Source organism: Heterodontus francisci, chromosome 37 (assembly GCF_036365525.1).
Source record: "Heterodontus francisci isolate sHetFra1 chromosome 37, sHetFra1.hap1, whole genome shotgun sequence".
Classification (NCBI taxonomy): domain Eukaryota; kingdom Metazoa; phylum Chordata; class Chondrichthyes; order Heterodontiformes; family Heterodontidae; genus Heterodontus; species Heterodontus francisci.
In genome coordinates, this window is record NC_090407.1 from 12,658,680 (window position 1) to 12,680,520 (window position 21,841).

Consider the following 21,841-nt stretch of genomic DNA (forward strand, 5'->3'; position numbering starts at 1 on the left):
TCATTTGTGTTGCAAGGGGATCATGCCCCAACTGATACACTAATCTCTGAGCCACAGTGAAATATTTGTAGGTAACTGCATCATCACATTACAGTTTTTGCCAGAAAAAAACCTTTTCAATGAAGACAGTATCCCTTTAATTCTTAGCACTCAGTGGACAAAAGTTGCACTGTGGCAGATGAGGACAGAATTGGGCTTGATTGTGATGCGCTCCATATTTAAATACCCCACCACACTCACCGTCTAAGCTCACAAGAGAAGACTAACTACTTAGTTGAGGTGTGGCACAATAGCCAACTCGAGTACAAGCATATCTCAACAGGAACCAGTGCCTTTAGGAGAGGAATGCCAAGAAACTGGGAAAGGGGAAAACTGCAAAATGTTTAATGGAAAAAATGATTGGCTTTACGATGATGGCATTGCATTACTTGTTACAACCCTGAAAGAATGGCATGCAAGCCATTTTATAAAGATGACAATATCACTTTAAGGTTGTTTAATATTCTTCCCAGCACAGTGAAGTAAAGTCAAGATAATAACAGAAAACTATTTATAATTTAAACAGTTTCTCACTGTGATCATGCAGATTCAACACTGCAGGGAGCTGCAGTGGATGTCTAGGTCTGCCGGCAGTTTCCTATAGTTACAGTTTGGTGGGATTCTTTTAGTGCTACAGGAGGTCTCCTACGAGGCTCTCACAGACTCCACCATACTTCTGTCACCCTGAACCAAGCTAACTGTCATTTACTTGGAGCGAGTTGCAATGCTGAGGATTCAGTTGGAGCCAGAAACAGAGTCAAACATGCAAACAGAGGTTCATTTGGCTGAGAAAGCAGGCAGAGATTGAGAGATCAACCTTCTCCCAGGCTGTGTCACTACAGACTTTTGGCTCTCAATTGCTTTTCTGCATAAAAATGTCCTGAAGATCAAACAAATGACATCACTATCTTTGTCTGGCTTGAAATAAAACTTTCAGCTTTGAATTGTATGAAACAATCTGTCATCTGATAATACAAAGTGTTGGTTATATTTGCATATTAAAGATGTGATGAAATGAAAAAAGAAACAGATACTGGTCATTGTGGGAAAGACAGAATTCTAAATAAACCAATACGGAGGCATTGGATTGCCCAGTGTCATCAAACAAAAGTGTTCCCTTTTTAGAGGGGCACAACTAACAAGGAACAAAATCATAAAACAAAGGAAACTTATAAAGTTAAATAGTATTTCCAGTGTTCAGTATACACTGCAGTCCCTGCAGTGTCCACCTGTTGTGGAAGGCCTCAAGGGCACTGCATTCTCCTTCTCCACGTCGACCCAGATACAGACAAGAAGCAGACAGCCAGAGTAGCCACTCCCATGGGCCGTGTCCATCCTGGATCTGTAGATGGCCGCCTTATCTAGTCCCAGGAGCAGACCTATGAGGAGGTTCTCCAACTTGCCTGTCTGTAGTTAGCAACCTTGTGGATGTAACTCTGTTACAACTCCTGTTAATCATTATATTGACCTCATCTCTTTGGGTTGTGAGGGTTTACCTGCCCTATCTGGTTATGGCATGTGAGTCCACAAGAACTTAAAGACCATTAGGCATTTTTCTTAGATTGACTCAATCTACTCTTCTTACTGTATCCCTCAATCCCCTCTCGCCAGAAACACAACCACTTATATTGTTCACTTCCCTTGTAACTTACTCGACAAATCTATTACCCCTTGGTAAAACAACTGACCTGACGTAACATCCCCTCTCACTCATAATATCCTCATTTTCAATTGTTTTTCAAAACCCTTTACTATATCAAAACATTTGCAGATTTTCTTTATATGACCTTGAAAACATCAATTAAGTAATCTTAAGGTTACCTCTTTTCAAAGTATTGAGAATGCTCAGTTACATGTACTGGAATACATATGCAACCATATCTTATAATGTCATTCCTCTGTGATTTATTCCACTGAAAAATTCATGCAAGCTACCCTTGTAACTTAATGCTTTTAAATTGGATTTACTGGTGTCAATGCTGGCCACTCAGCCCTTGCATTTTTCATACAGACCATGAAATGTATGCCCTAGCACAACTAAGAATGTAGTGCACCAATCAGCTGATTCTTTTGTTTTCCCCCCATTCAGTAAAGTAGGAGCCTGTGGAATCAATGTTTACAACATAGCCAGAACCAGACTTCTTCTAAAAAATAAATAACAGACATGGCACTTAAAGTATCACCTTGTTGATATTTCCAGGATATCCGTGTTCTGGTTCTACCACGACCTTTCAACAACTTGTATGTTTAATCTGGCGAAAATATGCTGAGATGCTTCACTCAAAGGTGGAAAAAACAGATACCACGCAGGAGTTAGAAGCAAAGACCAAAGGCTAGGTCAGAGAGGGAGATTTGGAGGAGATTTATGAAGTTATGGAAAAATGTAGCAAGGTGGAAAGATTTAGGAAGTGAATTTCAGAGTTATGATAAGCGAAGGTTCTGCCAGTGGTAGTATGGAAAAGGGACCAGAGTTGAAAGACTAGCTAGTGAGAACTGGGACATAGATTTGGAAGAGGTTACAGAGTGGTCATGAAAGATTTGCAAATAAACTATTACAGTATATTAGACTTCTGAGAAACTGGTAAATTCTCAGAAGGGTTGAGGATTATTTCCTATAAAAATGGGGTCATCCCTCTTACCGTCACCCTTTTAAAGTTATTTCCTATCCACTCTATCATTATCACTACTACCTAAAAATTTTTCTGTTATCACTTCCTGCTCTCTGTCCTCTCTTGTTCCTTCCTGTTCTCAATTCCTATTGACAATATTTGCTATCAGCTATTGTTATCATTTCCTCATGATCATTCTGTTGCTGCTAATTATCCACTCTTTTATTGCTACTTTCATTTTAGGTTAGTTCCTTGGTTCCATTTTATGTCACAAATGTTTATAATGGAAATTCTTTCAGTCATAATTCTTTATTATCATTATGAGAAACCTGGTTGAATGTCCAAGTACATCATCAACATTGAGGAGTGAAGGAAATGATGAGATAAATGCACACCCAGTGATGATGCCATCATAAACTTTTATTTTAAAACCTGATGGTTGTAGGAGGAAAAGCAGACTCAAGGAGGTTAGAGGTTCTACCATTTTGCGGTGCTGGAAAAAACTGTTAGACTAGGAGGTGGTGAGATGAGTCTTCATGTCAATACAATGAGAATATCGAAAAGATTAATTCCTGTATTACAACAGTGACTATACTTGAAAAGTACTGCATTGGCTGGTAAAGCACGTTGGCATGTCTTGAAGTCATGAAAGGTGCTGTATATGTGCAGGGTTTTCTTACACAAAATGTTCAAAGGAGGAATCGTGTATTTGCAGATTAGGAAGAACAATAGAAGAAATTCAGAAGACCATTAACCAGTGATATTAATAGAATAGGTTGCAATAGAGAGTAAGAGGTTGAGGGTGGGTGGGGGAGATGAGAAAGGGATCATCTATCAGAAGACAAGATTTTGATTGTATCCCATAGTGTGAGATAGATGTTAGAAACACCTTTCCGTGTATGGCAAAAGTATTAAGGTTTGGGTTTTATAGAGGGTTAAGCGATGTTGAGGGGAAAAGAGGAAATCAAGCTTTACCAATGGAGGAGGTGAAGTTAGAGGACATAGTGAGGCCAAAAATATCAATAACTGGAGAATGATGAAAAGTGGAACCACGTGGGAATGATGATTAGACTTGGAGAGATGCAAAGAAACTGAGCTAGATTTTCAACTTGCTGCCTGGAAGTGAAACTGATGAGGTGGATTGGCTGCATATTATAGAAACTATCCAACTGTCATTTCCAATCAATGGAAATGGGTGGTTGCTATAACAGGCGGCTGTCTGCAGTGCCAGTTTCATGCCTAGGTGGCAAGTTGAAAATATACCTCTGTGGAGGATTGAACATGATTTTCATTGTCCATTGAAGGGCATTAGTAGGATCAAAGTGTGGTGATTCAGCCAGTACATTGCATGAGAATCTGTGGCTGTGTCCACTGAAGGAATGCAATGTGAATGGAAGAATCAATGAACCATGGCAGCTAATGCTCTTATTCTACAAGGGACAGCATTTTCAATCATTTATTAACAAATCATACAATATTTTTCCAAACACATATTCCACAACCTAGTAAATATAGATGCAGTTGCTATCTATTGACTAATAAAAGTTACTGTTGAGCTTGATTTGTCTGGCAGCCAAGGGTTAGATATGACACAGGTGAACCGAGTTCCCTCAGCCACTGAAACATAGAGGCCACTTCTGAAATTGAAATATTCATCTGTCAACTTCATGACTGTTTTTGAGCGAGAGGTGATGTCTTTGCCATTATCTGCTAGCCAACTGATGCTTCCGAGGGGAAACCCTCCTTCAGTGTGGCAGATGAGAAACACATTGCGGAAGTTGGGAGAGTGTTTTCCATATGTGATTACTGGATTACTATAGGGTGCTGCTACTCGAAGTTCCAAAAGAGCTTCACCAATTAACTTCTCTTTTTTTTTAACCCTACAGATATACTCTCCCATGTCCTCAATTGAGATGTTTTTTATCTTCAAGTTTGGAGATCCATGCAAAAAGTCCTCCCAGTACAGGAAAGCCCGGTTCACATATCTTGGATTTTGATCAACTAGATTTTCCTCTTCATTTATGAAAGAATAGACCAAATACTCCTTGCTATTTGAATCCTTGTTGACCCAGTAGAAACCCAATTCAGCAATGGTGACCGGATCGCTCGCCGGAATAGAAACATCACATATTAGTTCAACATTACTTCCAACTATTCCCACTATATCCTTATATGGTGTAGAGACTGTGACACTTGGCAAAGGCAACACTGAATCTACCAAGAAGTTTTCAATGTATTGATTCCAAACACTGCAGATGTACTTTACTCCCTTCTTGACCCTGACCACAAGAGAACTTTTTACGTCATATGTTTCGTTGCGTTGTTTTTCCGTAACAGTGTTTGCCTCTTGTGTAATGTCATCACCTGCAGCAATCCACTGAACAAGAGGCTCAGGAAACCCTTCCTTAGCCGCACAGTTTATTGATACTTTGTCTCCTTCCACTACTTCTTTGGGTTCATAGTCTACAAAAATGTCCTTGAATGGTATACAAATAAAGAGAGTAACAGCGAGGCTCTTGATCCCATTAACATAACAAAAATAATCTCCACTGTCCTCAAGTATTGTTGGGTTAATGTTCAAGATGGATAAACTTGCATTGAGATAGCTGCCACGCACTCTTGCTTTGAGCCTTTCAGACAGATATTGGACTACTTCCTCATTGGGACTGAATGAGTGATGGAGCACTCTCTCCAAGGTGTGGTCATCTGTGGTTCGTTCCCACTCAATATCAAAGGTGCCTGATTCTGATACTGTCTCACTTAAACTGCACAGTGCTGTAAATTGGTGACCTTCCTGTACTCCTACAACTGATTTATGGCTAATCATAGTCGGATTCTTTAACCTTTCCACTCTTGTGCTTTGGAACCGCAGCAACAGATACAAAGCATGTAGGTAGAAAATTGGAAGCAGTCTCATGATCCTGTTGATAGTTGTGGCTTCAATGATTATGTCCACCACCTGGATTTTAAGTTCCCATGTTTTCCACCATTCACCTGAAAATAAACATAGTTGTCAGGGGAAATATGTTCTTTTGTCATATACATTGGGTTAAAAGGAATATGATATGTACACTACCCTATCTAGAATATAAAAAGATGCAACAAGGAAAGGCTTTTGGACCCATCAAACTACTTCCACATGCCATGGACAATCTACCCAAACATGGATTCAGCACGATGCATGTAATCTCCCTGAGCGATACTTCTTCAAACATAATCCTTGATCCTCAATGGTAATTGAACAAAATCCAGAATATTCATCACCCTTACATACCTAAAACCTAATCTTGGTCTGCTATCATCCAGCCAACAATTCCACCCCCACCCCCCACCCCACCACTCCACAATGCTACCGAACAAAAAAACATTCACTCCATTCTGCTTCTTGACCCCATACTGTCCCACTGAATTTTAAAAGCAGTGGAGTGGGCTGGGCTAGGCAAACCAGCTGACCACCTTATTTCCCATCTCTCCAACCACTGACCCAAAGGATCACCAAAAAGTGGGGGCACATGCTGAGGCAGTGGTTGCTGGTCTAACGATAGAAGAGGTAGGGCCTAGTAGTGATAATCTCTCCTTCTACAATGACTCCCAGCCCTCTTTGCTTGAAAGGCCTCCTTCCAGTTTGAGATCTTGAATTAAAATTTTTCTGAAATCTTGCCCCCTTTAAAGGTCCCCCTTCTCCACCAAGTTGCTCCGCGACAGGTGTTCCACTGAAATGTTTGCATCGTTAGATGATCACAGGAATGCTTACACATAGCACTTACTGATCACTTAGGTTTTAGATGAAAATGCACTGAACAGTATACCCTGCCATTAAGGGCCAATCTCAAACTAATGATCAAAAAATACTTGCATTTATATAGCACCTTTCACAACTGTAGGACAACCCAAAATGCTTTACAGCCAACAAAGTACTTTGAAGTGTAGTCATACAAACATATGAATTAAGAGCAGGAATAGGCCACTCGGCCCCTCGAGCCTGCTCCACTATTCAATAAGATCATGGCTGATCTGATTTCCGGTCTAGCCCCGATAACCTTTCACCTCCTTGCTTATCAAGAATCTATCCACCTCTGCCTTAAAAATATTCAAAGACTCTGCTTCCACCGCCTTTTGAGGAAGAGAGTTCCAAAGACTCAAGGCCCTCCGAGAGAAAAAGTTTCTCCTCATTTCTGTCTTAAATGGGTGACCCCTTATTTTTAAACAGTGACCCTAATTCTAGATTCTCACACAGAGGAAACATCTTTTCCACATCCACTCTGTCAAGACCCCTCAGGATCTTCTATGTTGCAATCAAGTCACCTCTTACTCTTCCAAACCCCAGCAGATGCAAGCCTAGCCTGTCCAACCTTTCCTCATAAGACAGCCCGTCCATTCCAGGTATTAGTCTAGTAAACCTTCTCTGAACTGCTTCCAATGCATTTACATCCTTCCTTAAATAAGGACACAAATACTGTACACTGTACTCCAGGTGTGGTCTCACCAATGCCCTATATAACTGTAGCATAACCTCCCTACTTTTGTATTCAATTCCCTTTCAATAAACGATAACACTCCATTAGCTTTCCTAATTACTTATATACCTGCATTCTAACCTTTCGCGATTCATGCACTAGGACACTCAGATCCCCCTGCATCTCAAAGCTCTGCAATCACTCACCATTTAGATAATATGCTTTTTTATTCTTCCTGCCAAAATGGGCAACTTCACATTTTCCCACATTATACTCCATTTGTCAGATTTTTGCCTACTCACTTAGCTAACTATATCCCTTTGCCTTGACCAATTAGAGTCAAGCTGCCTGGCTTAAATTTCAAACAAAGCTTGACAGTTAACTGTCAGTCACTGTAAACTGGTGCATTCTCCATGGCAGCACCTCTACCAATCAGAGTTCACTTGCCAACCAATCAACACTCTCTTCTCGTGCAGTATAAGTTGTTGATTTATCTTACATTGGTTATTCCTGCGTAGTGTCCTGATGAGTGCAAGACGAAAAGCTTTGACAACATGTCTCTATTTTCAGCAATTTATGACCTATCTTTGTGTCATCAGCAAATGTAGCAACCATACCTTCGATCCCTTCATCCAAGTCAGTTATATAAATTGTAAAATGTTGAGGCCCCAGCACAGATCCCTGTGGCACATCATTCGTTACATCTTGCCAACCAAAAAACGATCCATTTATGCCTACTCTCTTTTTCCTGTTAGCTAGCCAATCTTCTATGCATGCCAATATATTACCCCCAACACCATGAGCTTTTATTTTCTGCATTAACCTTTGATGTGGCACCTTATCAAATGCCTTTCGGAAATCTAAGTACAGTACATTGACTGGTTCTCCTTTATCCACAGCACATATTACTTCTTCAAGGAACTCAAATAAATTGGTTAAACATGATTTCCCTTTCACAAATCCACATTGACTCTGCCTGATTACCTTGAATTTTTCACAGTGCCCTGCTATAACATCTTTAACAACAGCTTCTAACATTTTCCCTATGACAGATGTTAAGCTAACTGGCCTGTAGTTTCCTGCTTTCTGTCTCCCTCCCTTTTTGAATAAAGGAGTTATATTCACTATTTTCCAATCTAATGGAACATTTGGAGTCTAGGGAATTTTGGAAAATTGAAACCAACGGATCAACTATCTCACAAGCCATTTCTTTTAAGACCCTAGGATGAAGCCCATCAGGAACCAGGGACTTGTTAGCCCACAGCTCCAACAATTTGCTCGGTACCACTTCCCTGGTGATTGTTGTAACATAGGAAGCCAATTTGCGCACAGCAAGCTCTTACAAATACCAATGTAAGAATGACCAGATAATCTGTTTTTGTGATGTCAATTGAGGATAAATATTGGCCAGGACACTGAGGATAACTCCCCTACTCTTCTTCAAAATGAGACTATGGGATCCTGAGAAAGAAGACAGGGCCTCAGTTTAAGGTCATAACCAAAGGTTGGCACTGCCACCAGTACCACACTAGGGCATTAGTCTTGTTTTTTGTGTTCAATTGGGATTTGAACCCACAACTTTTAAAGTCAGAAGCAACAGTGCTACTAAGTGAGCCATGATATGTACTTGCTGGTGTTTTACATGTTCTCCATTATGTAATCATGGTGAATGGTTAACATTGAGAAAAAATAGAATGAAAAGAACTATTTTTGAAAATTGATCTCACTCAGGCCAATAGTTATTGAACTATAATTAGCCTCAGTCCCTGGACTAGGGAAGCAAAGAGGAAAATTCAGTCAGCAATCTCACTCCTGATCACTATCTAAGAACCGTGTACACATGGGGCTGGATTTTGTGCTGGAGACGGGGCTCCCGCACCGGGCCGAAAAGATGGGGGGGAGCCCTGCGTCTGCTTTTTTGTGCCCCCCAGAGTGATCCTCTGGCCGTTTTGAATCAAAGTTTTAGGAGGTGTGATCTCCATTCCTTTAAAGATTTTAAAGAGATGGGAATCCTGCCTCCAAGAGCTACTGGCCAATCAGTATTGGCAGCGCCACCACAGCAGTGGCCACTGCTGGTCCTGCAAAGCCCTTGGCTCCAGGCCCAGGGGTGGAACCCAGGAATAGAGGTAGGTGAGGCGTGGTCGCCAGGGTCAGTCTGGAAGGCCCAGGCGAGGTGGGATGGAAGGGTGGTTGTTCAGTCCAGGGGGAGGGGGGTCCTAGGGGATAAAGTTGTTTCCAGTGGTGGTCTTTCGCAGCCACAAATTGCACATCCTCCCTGTGCGGCAGAGGACCCCCCACTGCTGGCAAGATCCCAGCCGAGGCGGGTAGAGACTTAATAGGCCACTTAAGAGCATCAATTGGCCTCTGGGCGGGAAGGCTGTCATTGGCTTATCTGCCCTTGGGAAGATCACTGGGCAACAGGAGGTGACAGGCCTGCAACCTCCTGCAACCACCCCTCCACCCCCCCGCCCCCCACCGTGCTACCTGTCCCGACTCGCCGTGCTCCCCACCTCCAACCCTTCCTCAGGGGGGCCTGTAAAATCTCAGCCATGATATTGGGTCAGGACAGAATTAGGTTCGACTGTGATACCCACCCAGATCAAATAGCATCGTGGCACTCAGTGTCCTGGCTCATACATAGGGAATGGCCACTTGAGCGAGGCACTGAAGTGTTGCTAACGCCTATGAGCTATACTGCTCCTTCCGGAGAAGAGAGGAGAAACTAAACCACAGCAAAAAACATAAAAATAACTTCAACTCCACATAGAATCATATAACGCAGAGGGGGGCCATTTGGCTCATCACGCCTGTGCTAGTGAAATCTAATTAACAAATCAGAAGCACTGGGTGTAACATTCCAACTTTGTATTGCCAGCATGAACTTCACATGCCAGCAATGTACGTAAGAAATTCACAGGAACACAAGAAATAGGAGTGGGAGTAGACCGTATGGACTGTCAAGCCTCCTCCGCCATTCCATAGGATCATGGCTGATCTTTGGGCTTCAACTCCACTTTCCCGCCTGCCCTCCTTTGATTCCCTGAGAGACCAAAAAACCCAACCTTAAATATATTCAATGATGGAGCATCCACAACCCTCTGGGGTAGAGAATTCCAAAGATTCACAATCCTTTGAGTGAAGTAATTTCTCCTCATCTCAGTCCTAAATGATCAGCCCCTTATCCTGAGACTGTGCCTCCATGTTTTAGATTCCCCGACCAGCAGAAGCAATCTTTCAGCATCTACCCTATCAAGCCACTTCAGAATCTTGTATGTTTCAATGAGATCACCTCTCGCGGTGCCTATGATTATGAAAGGATTGACTTTAATGCGTGGGAAATCCTGTCCTAATTTCCAAGATGATCTATCTACGATCAAGGGGTCTGTCCCTCACTCCTTGAGACACCCCCCAACCTCCAAGCAACACAATCAAAAAAATAACTCCAGTAATTGAGTGATGTGAGAGAGAGAGCGATACATAGATAGATAAATATTAATGACGAGAATACATGTTTTTCTGATGGTTGCCTGTGTCCTCAGTACCTTGCTCTACGGCAGCGAGGTCTGGACAACATATGTCAGCCAAGAGCGATGTCTCAATTCATTCCATCTTCGCTGCCTCCGGAGAATCCTTGGCATCAGGTGGCAGGACTGTATCTCCAACACAGAAGTCCTCGAGGCGGCTAACATCCCCAGCTTATACACCCTACTGAGCCAACGGTGCTTGAGATGGCTTGGCCATGTGAGCCGCATGGAAGATGGCAGGATCCCCAAGGACACATTGTACAGCGAGCTCGTCACTGGTATCAGACCCACCGGCCGTCCATGCCTCCGCTTTAAAGACGTCTGCGAACGCGACATGAAGTCCTGTGATATTGATCACAAGTCGTGGGAGTCAGTTGCCAGCGATCACCAGAGCTGGCGGGCAGCCATAAAGGCGGGGCTAAAGTGTGGCGAGTGGAAGAGACTTAGCAGTTGGCAGGAAAAAAGACAGAAGCGCAAGGGGAGAGCCAACTGTGTAACAACCCCGACAACCAATTTTATCTGCAGCACCTGTGGAAGAGCCTGTCACTAAAATTGGCCTTTATAACCACTCCAGGCACTGCTCCACAAACCACTGACCACCTCCAGGCGCTTACCCATTGTCTCCCGAGACAAGGAGGCTAAAGAAGAAGAAGGTTGATGGAAAAATGTTGGCCAGGACACGGAGAAGAACTCCCCTGGCTCTTCCTGGAATAGTGCCACGAAATCATTTACATCTGTCTGAGAAGGCAAACAGAATGTTGGTTAAAAATTTCATCCACAAGATGGATGGCCCACTCAGAGTAGCCTGAACAGTAGCAGAGGAGCATTACGCCAAGAATGGTCAATGAGACGATCATTAGGGTCTGCAAAGGGTGTTTTTGCTACCTTGCTAAGTCAGAAGGGCCTCTGCAATATGCTACAGTTTATGTGTCCTGCAAAGGTGAAGCCTGCTACGTCCTGCACAATGTTGCTACATAAAAAGACCTGCACAGGGACAGTGCTTGGGATCTGCCCTTAGCTGCTTTGGAGGCAGAAGTACATGGAGGAGAGCATCACCATGACCTTCACAGAGAGCTTTCCTCAGTGACTTGCTGCAAGAAGCATCAGAACATGTCTCATCACTGAACTCTTCCGTTTAACACTGTTCATCTTTAACCCCAGTGCATCACTTCCTTCTTCTTCATCTTCAAATAAAGGAAAAATCCAAAATCGAGTAGGTAGTCTCAAACATAATCATAAGTCAGCCATCTATGTTCCTCCATGAACATGCCAATAATCATTACCCGATTGAATAAGTCAGCATCAATAATTGCACCCTTTCCTGTACAACTAACCATCTTGTACAACATAAGTGCAGCTTCTATTTTAATACAAGAATGTCTGAAGTGAACACAAGCCAATCTATTTTTTCCTAACATCATGCTTCCCTTGGGTGTCTATATGTCTCTTTCTTTCACCTAATCTAGTGCTTCTCCTAGGTTGCTCATTTTGTACAAAAGCACTATGGAACTCTTCTTGTGGCAGCTTACTCCTGGCAGGGTGCTGATGCCAGCTATATCTCTGGAATTTATGCATGACCAGCCTGATGTTACCTCTCATATTCCACGGGTGGTGTGCTCTGAGGGAAAGCCAGAGGCCTGACATGTACTGCTCTCTGAAGAGTTGACAGTATCGGGCATGTGGAGTCCAGCCATTACCATTCCAGTAGCTCCTGGATCTGTGTCTTCACTGATCATTGGAACGACTGTTCTCAGATCTTGAAATACCTGAGAGACAGTAGCATGCATTGTGGCCACCATGGTTATCATGATGACTATTCTCTTCCCTATTCCAACAGAGCTGTGATCTGTATTTCCATGGAGTTGTAGGTACTGACAGGTCCTTGACCACCTATCAGATTTGATCACCTGCTGCAGATTCCACTGATGTCTACAGTGATAAAAGTAAAAGCTTTCCAGATGTTGCCCCAAATGAGAAGTTGGGCACTTAAGTTGTTGCTGTGCTTCCTCAGAAACTGACCTCAAAATCTGCCTGTAGCTACAATGTTCATCAAACAGTGACAACAGAAACTTGCATTTATCTAGCGCTTTTAATGTAGTAAAACATCCCACGGTATTTCATAGGAGCATTACCAAACAAAATTTGACACTGAGCCACATAAGGAGATATTAGAACAGGTGACCAGAAGCTTGGTCAAAGAGTTAGTTTTAAGAAGTATTTTAAAGGAAGATAGAGATGGAGAGGTTTAGGGAGGAAATTCCAAAGCTTAGGGCCTAGGCAGTTGAAGACCTGACTACTATTGCTGAATCTCTCATAGAATCATAGAAAGTTTACAGCACAGAAAGAGGTCACTTGGCCCATTGTCTCTGAGCCGGCTGAAAAACGAGCCACCCAGCCTAATCCCACCTTCCAGCATTTGGTCCGTAGCCCTGCAGATTACGGCACTTGAGCTGCATATCCAGACTCCTTTAAAATGAGTTGAGGGTTTCTGCCTTTACTACCCGTTCAGGCAGTGAGTACCACCCTCTGGGTGAAAAACGTTTCCTCATCTCCCCTCTAATCTTCTATGAATCACTTTAAATCTATGCCCCCTAGTCACTGACATCTTTATTAAGGTAAATAGGTCCTTCCCATCCACTCTATCCAGGCCCCTCACAATTTTGTAAATCTCAATCTAATCTCCCCTCAGCGTCCTCTGTTCCAAGGAGAACAACCCCAGCCTATCCAATCTTTCCTCAAAGCTGCCTTTTTCCAGTCCTGGCAACATCCTTGTAAATCTCTGTATCCTCTCTAGTGCAATTACATCCTTTCTGTAATGAGGTGACCAGAACTGCACACAGTACTCAAGTTGTGGCCTAACTAATGATTATACAGTTCCAGCATAGCCTCCCTGCTCTTGTATTCTATACCTCGGCTAATAAAGAAAAGGATTCCAAATGCCTTCTTAACCACCTTACCGACCTGTCCTGCTACCTTCAGGGATCTGTGGACATTCACTTCAAGGTCCCTCACTTCCTCTACACCTCTCAGTGTATTCCTTTGCTTTGTTTAACCTCCCCCAGTGCATCACCTCACACTTCTCTGAGTTGGATTCCATTTTTCACTTTTCTGTCCACCTGACCAGTCCATTGATATCCATTTTAGGTAAGTTCCCATGTCTCCCCAAGAAATATCAAGTAGGTCACAAATTCCTCATCTCTGTGCCTAATATTTAAATTCTTTGAGTGCCACAGCCTATTCCCGCAGCCTCCCATGGTAAAATGGCACATATTGAACTATGTTCTACACCCTCCTCATGCTTTGTGAATCCCCTGGTACCACATCCACACTAAACCCTATCTAATTTCCACCCCAGGAGAAAGTATTTGAGTTGGTGCATGGAAGTGAAGAAACAAGTGATGCAAGGTATGAATTTGAAGGGTGTCGAGGCAGAGGAACACAGTGGAGGGGGTTGCAGGAACTCACGGGTGGGCTCCAGTCTAAATTTTCCTTCTTCACTTTCCTGTTCATCATCTTTCTTCTTGCGTTCCTCATTATCATCATAGTTCACACGGAGGTAGTTGTGTCTCTCCTCTTGATCATCATCATCCTCTGATAAATTGTTCCTTTTTATCTACTGCTCCCACCCAGCCCCAGCCTGCTGCTGTAATCTTTAGTCAGAACAGGTTTTATAAAGGCTGCACTCTAATTTCAATGCACTCTAACAGATTTGCTTCATTTTAAATCGGTTTACTCCCAATCACCATATCCTGCAGTACTCTTCAACCAGATTCTCTGGGGTAGATTTTACCATTTCACATTCCAGGCTTGGAGAGCTATGTGATAAAAGCACTAATTGGAATATTAGCATGCAGGTGAAGAATTTGACCCTACTTCATATTTCACCCCTTAAAATGAATTGGATGGAAAGTCAGGCAGGCTGTGAATTGGGAGCAGCAATCTCTGGGCTCATTATTCCGATTTGTGCTCCTGCCATGTGACATTCTGTGCTGAGAGTGCTAAATGGGTGAATTTGTCCCATAGATCTCTGCTGTGAATTGAAATTCACAATGAAATTGTGTAGCTCTTGCAGGTAGTAAAAGGGTGCACCACCTAAATAGAAATAGTTTGACAAACCTTCTCTAATCACGCATATGACACGTAGCCTGAAGACATATTGAAACATTACACAATTCTGCATGATGTCATTGTGAACAAAAGGACCAATGGCTCTTCTTCGACACCATGCACAAAAAAAATTGCCAAATATTTATTTCATGCCCCTTTAAAAATGTAACAACTTTTAAAGCATCTTAAATTGTTCTGAATTGGCTCTAGTGTTAGCAGCTTTTTGGGTTGATGTCTACGTAGGAATTACATTTTGGATAGAGCTTCATTGTTGACCACTCCAATATCTCTCTCAACCCACTGTGATTTTTCCCTTTAGATAAAAATAGTTGCCAAGCTTTGCCGCTATGATCTGATCTAGTTAACACTGTGAATTTCTTTAAACACGCCACTACCCATGTTAGGTATTCATCTCACCTGATGAAATGGATCTATATAGAATCATGGAATGCTAGAGCACAGAAGGAGGCCATTCAGCTCATCATGTTTGTGCCAGCTCTCTGCAACAGCAACTCATCTAGTCCCACTCCCCTGCCTTTCCCAAAATCTAAGAACAATCACATTGAGCTGGTACAATAAAAGGAAATTGCAGTGACTCACAACATAAAATCTCAGTTGATATATTTTCATGATGTCGCGGTGTAAGATTGTTTCATCATTGGAACCAAATCCTTTTGCTTGATGACATCATAGGCTTCTTTATGTGGCATCACAGTACCAGAGAAATCTATAGTCGGCCAGAGACAGGAACCCATACCCTTCATTATTATCTACATTGAGCTTGCAACTCCTTTATGCTATGGGTTTTGATCAGAGATGAAGGATTTATCATCTAATTAAATAGATTCTCACAAGCTTGTCCAATTGCTCAGTTGGTAAAGGCAATGAACAACCACAGGTCTGAAATTCAAGTCCTGATTTGTGCTGAGTTAGTTGATCTCAGCCAGGGTGGCAATGAGGGAACAACAATTTGCCTAATTTCCCCCGAGCAAGAAGGGAAAATAAATATTCACCTGGGAATCATTCTCCAAATCGCCACCCTGCAGGAGTTGTGCCTGTGTGGACATCAGGTGAGGATAGGCTTGGACTTAGCTTTGTTGTCCACCCATGCCACCACAGCATCCCTCCCTCCCCCCTGCCCACTCTTCCTGCCCCATCATCATGTAATAGCCATCTACTCACTGTCTGGACTCACACATGAAGAATGCCTATTTGAGATATCAGACGAAAAATTACACTGTCCTGCAGTGAAGGTCAGTGTCTTTGAGAGGTGAGAAAATTGGGGATAAAAAATCTTTGAACATTTTTAAGGCAGGGGTAATAGATTCTTGATAAGGAAGGTGGTTGTATGGTTATTGGCGGTAGGCAGGAACGTGGAGTTGAGGTTACAATCAAATCAACCATGATCTTGTTGAATGGCGGAGCAGGCTCAAGGGGCCAAATGGTGTACTCCTGCTCCTAATTTGTATGTTCATATGTTCATAGAATCTGCAACTGATTCTTAATATAGTTACAACCAATAGAAGAACAATTAAAATCAGTAGTATTAAGTTATACAGCTATTATCAAACAGGTTGAAAATACACAGTTTAAAAGGTTGATGACTTGATCAGTGTTTGGCAAACCTTAGTTTAAGCAGAAGAAAAAGCCATGGACCAATTTCAATATGACAAAGGCACACAATACCTGATCTGAAAGTTATTGTGATTTTCAGTAAGATATTTCCCTCACTGCATTTCCACTGGCACTGCCAATCCTGATCCCACATTCCAGCAATTTTTGTTGTTACGGTCAAATTTAAATGCAAAGTGTCAAGAAAACATGCTATGCCAAATGTGGAATTTTAATTCATCAGTTGGACACTTACATTAAACTTAAAAAGGAAACCTGGTATATTACAGACAACTTTTACAAAGACTTTGCCACAGCTAAAAATGGCTGCCACCATTTGCATTTGAAAACCTTGCACATTCCAAGGCTTCAAAAGCGGAGACACATGTCTGATTAGCCTGTACCCGAAACAATGGCTTGCCCTACTGATTGATCTACCTGAGATTGCTTTCATTAGCAAGACATTCAAAGCCATCCTGGGACATTAACATTGAAAGGGCGAACCCCCAATGGAAAATATTGGCACCATGAGGCTTGAGAGATGGAAATTCCTAAACTTGAATCTTATTAGAAGGTACCAGAGAATACACTGAGACAGTTATGTCCATCTCTGTGAAAGTGGAGAGTTTCCCTTGGACAAGCAGACAAGCCAGTGACTCAATCTGTGCAGAAGCCAGAAGGGCTATTTCTCTCTCTCTCTCTCTCTCTCTCTCTCTATCTCTCTCCCTGTCTCTCTCTCCAGAAGACCTGGTGGGGCATGCAAAGCCAAGCTGCCAGCTGCTAGATCCAAGACAAAGACACTGAGAAGGAAGCTCTCTGCTCAACTGTCTCCAAGGATGACATCAATGCAGAATTTTAGGACCATGAGTTCAACCAGAAGACCACTAAAGTCACCAGACAACACAGACTGTATTATTTTTATTTGTTCTGGACTTTAATCCAACACAAATCTATTCCTCATCATTCTGTACTCTATTTGTGCAAGTGTGATTCTCGTGTGCGTGTGTGTGAAAGTGTAATTTAATTTTATTATTTTTATTTAGATCGGGTTTAGATTTTTATGTATAATAAACTCACCTCTTTCTTGTTTAAACTAAAGAAAACCTGTCTTTTATGATTACAACAATGGTAAAAAGTAAAACACTCACTGAAGTGGTAAGCACATCCACTGTTGAAAAAGGAATAAACCCTGTTGCGGTCAAATAAGAGGAAGGACAAGAGGGGAGCCTTTCAGAAAAATAAATGATAAATAATGAAGAAAGCTAGCCCAATGACTAAACTTCATATGTTGTTTGACTGGTGTAAATTAGAAGTTTAGCTAGTTCATCATTTTGCATCTTTTGTTACCTGTTGTGTTTTTGGATGATACCAGAACTGAGAGGATATACTTATCAGGATAGGCTGAACAGGGTGGGGCTCTTTTCTCGAGAAAAGAGAAGGCTGGGGGTGACCTATTAGAGGTCTTTAAAATTATGAAGGGATTTGATAAAGTGTAAGTAGAGAAGATGGTTTCCACTTATAAGGAATATCAAAATTGGAGCCTTAAATACAAGATAGCCACCAATAAATCTAATGAAGAATTCAATACTTCTTTCCCCAAGGAGTGGTACGAATGTATAACTCACTATCACATGGAGTAGTTGAGGTGCATAGATAGCATAGATGCATTTAAAGGGAAACTAGATAAGTACAGGAGAAAGGACTAGAAGGATATGCTGATGGGGTTAAATGAAGGGAGGTGGGAGGACGCTCATGTGGAGCATAAACAGCAACGTGGACCTGAATGGCCATAGGCTGAATGGTCTGTTTCTGTGCTGTCTTCTTCTTCTTTGGCCTCCTTGTCCCGAGAGACAATGGGTAAGCACCTGGAGGTGGTCAGTGGTTTGTGCAGCAGCGCCTGGAGTGGCTATAAAGGCCAATTCTAGAGTGACAGACTCTTCCACAGGTGCTGCAGATACAATTGGTTGTCGGGGCTGTTACACAGTTGGCTCTCTCCTTGCGCTTCTGTCTTTTTTCCTGCCAACTGCTAAGTCTCTTCGACTCGCCACGCTTTAGCCCCACCTTTATGGTTGCCCGCCAGCTCTGGCGATCGCTGGCAACTGACTCCCACGACTTGTGATCAATGTCACAGGACTTCATGTCATGTTTGCAGACGTCTTTAAAGCGGAGCCATGGATGGCCGGTGGGTCTGGTACCAGTGACGAGCTCGCTGTACAATGTGTCCTTGGGGATCCTGCCATCTTCCATGCGGCTCACATGGCCAAGCCATCTCAGGTGCCGCTGGCTTAGTAGGGTGTATATGCTGGGGATGTTGGCCGCCTCGAGGACTTCTGTGTTGGTAGTACGGTCCTGCCACCTGATGCCAAGGATTCTCCAGAGGCAGCGAAGAAGGAATGAATTGGGACGTCGCTCTTGGCTGATGTACGTTATCCAGGCCTCGCTGCTGTAGAGCAAGGTACTGAGGACACAGGCTTGATACACTTGGACTTTTGTGTTCTGTGTCAGTGCGCCATTTTTCCACACTCTCTTGGCCAGTCTGGACATAGCAGAGGAAGCCTTTCCCATGCGCTTGTTTAATTCTGCATCGAGAGACAGGTTACTGGTGATAGTTGAGCCTAGGTAGGTGAACTCTTGAACCACTTCCAGAGTGTGGTTGCCGATATTGATAGATGGGGCATTTCTGACGTCCTGTCCCATGATGTTCATTTTCTTGAGGCTGATGGTTAGGCCAAATTCATTGCAGGCAGCCGCAAACCTGTCGATGTGTCTCTGCAGACACTCTTCAGTGTGAGATGTTAATGCAGCATCGTCAGCAAAGAGGAGTTCCCTGATGAGGACTTTGGTCTTCGCTTTTAGACGGGCAAGGTTGAGCAACCTGCCACCTGATCTTGTGTGGAGGAAAATTCCTTCTTCTGAGGACTTAAATGCATGTGAGAGCAGCAAGGAGAAGAAGATCCCAAACAGTGTAGGTGCAAGAACACAGCCCTGTTTCACGCCGCTCAGGATTGGAAAGGGGTCTGATGAGGCGCTGCTATGCTGAATTGTGCCTTTCATATTGTCATGGAATGAGGTGATGATACTTAGTAGCTTTGATGGACATCTGATCTTTTCTAGTAGTCTGAAGAGACCACTTCTGCTGACGAGGTCAAAGGCTTTGGTGAGATCAATGAAAGCAACATAGAGGGGCATCTGTTGTTCACGGCATTTCTCCTGTAGCTGGCGAAGGGAGAACAGCATGTCAATGGTGGATCTCTCTGCAGGAAAGCCACACTGTGCCTCAGGGTAGACACACTCAGCCAGCTTCTGGAGCCTGTTTAAAGCGACACGAGCGAAGACTTACCCCACTATGCTGAGCAGGGAGATTCCACGGTAGTTGTTGCAGTCACCGCGGTCACCCTTGTTCTTATAGAGGGTGATGATATTGGCATCGCGCATGTCCTGTGGTACTGCTCCCTCATCCCAGCACAGGCAAAGCAGTTCGTAGAGTGCTGAACGTATAGCAGGCTTGGCACTCTTGATGATTTCAGGGGTAATGCTGTCCTTCCCAGGGGCTTTTCCACTGGCTAGAGAATCAATGGCATCACTGAGTTCCGATTTTGTTGGCTGTATGTCCAGCTCATCCATGACTGGCAGAGACTGGGCTGCATTGAGGGCGGTCTCAGTGACAACATTTTCCCTGGAGTACAGTTCTAGGTAGTGCTCCACCCAGCGGTCCATTTGCTTGCGTTGGTCAGTGATTGTGTCCCCTAATTTAGATTTGAGGGGGGCGATCTTCTTGATGGTCAGCCCAAAAGCTCTCTTAATGCCATCATACATCCCTCTGATATTTCCTGTGTCAGAGGCCAGCTGAATATGACTGCATAGGTGTTGCCAGTAGTCATTTGCGCAGCGCCTGGCTGTTCTTTGTGCAGTGCTTCTGGCTAATTTAAGTGCTACGGATGTTAACTCTCTGGGGGCTTTCTTGTAGTTCAGCAGTGCGATGCGCTTAGCGGCTATGACAGGTTCCAGCTCTTCAATGTGAGATTGAAACCAGACTGCATTCCGCTTCACACAATTTCCATAGGTGGTCATTGCTGAGTCATAGATGGCGTCTCTAATGTGGGCCCACTTGGTCTCTGCATCCCCTGTGGGAGTGTTTTGAAGGGCTTTTTCAAGTGAATTTAGAAACTTGCGTGACAGCTGTGGATGAGAAATTCTGCTAGTGTTGATGCGTGGGCGGCCCTTCTGCTTGGAGTGATGCAGCTTCTTTGGTTTGAGGCTAACCTTGCTGCACACCAGGGGATGGTCGGTGTCGCAGCCCACACTGTGGAAGCTGCGTGTGACTTGAACACTGTTTAAAGAGGCTCGCCTTGTGATGATGAGGATCGGCTGGTGCCAACGACATGATCTTGGGTGCCTCCAAGAAACCTGGTGACAGGGTTTAGTGTGAAAGAATGAGTTGGTGATGCAGAGGTTATGATAGGTACACAACTCAAGAAGCGTGTGTGTGCGCGTCTGTGTGTGAGTGAGCACTGAAACTGCTGGCGAGAAAAACCTCTTATCAACATGCCTAAGTCAAGGGAAGTTGTTTCTATGAGCTCAGACAGCGAATTGGATAGTGAAGTTGATCAAAAGGTACAGGCAAATAAGATGGCGACGTCCAGGACGGTGGTCGAGTAAGGCCGGGAGAGGAACTCACCGCAGAGAGAGGGTGAACGGCTGGCAATCCGGGTAAGGACTGCTGATGAAGACCCTGCCAGTTGTGGCCAAGCTTGGAAGGCCACTTGGTTGTGTTCGGGGAGCCCGTCCATGGCGACGATCAGGAGGAGGAGCGGCCACATGGTCCCGGCAGCAGCTCCCGCTCACTCGGCGACTCGTCAATCAATTTCAATTATATTGGACATTTAAGAACGAGTAACGCTGTGGACTCTATATTGCACTGTAGAGAATATTAACTGTTCTGCCTGCATCACTCGTTATTTAAAAGCATGGGCGGCTGGAAAGGGGAATGGAAGCTGATGAATATAGCATTTCTACGATGAGCACCATTGTGAAAAGGACAATGGTGGGAGCTGATGCAATGTTTTATTACCTGCACCCCCTGCTCCCAGCTCACCCCCTCGCACCCCTTTCCCCCTACCCCCCTCGCACCCCCTTCCCAGCTCCCCCCTTGCACCATCTTTCCCCCGCACCCCTCTCCCCTACCCCCTGCAGCCCCCCTCTCAGCTCCCCCTGCACCCACTTCCCTCCACCCCTTCCCACCGCACTCCTCCTCCTCGCACCCCCCCCCGCCACCCCCTTCCCTCCACCTCCTCCCACCGGCATCCACCTACTCCTGTGTAGGGGCCCCATCAACCCCACTGCCTAGTGGGTGTCGCGGGAGAGACCAAGGCTAAGGGAGTCAACCCTAACAGAAAATCCGGAGCGGAACCCCAAAGGCGGTCATGTGTCACCTTTGGCATGTTTCCAGCAGTTCCTGCAGCCACACTGGTGCCAAACGTCGTGCTTTGCACTC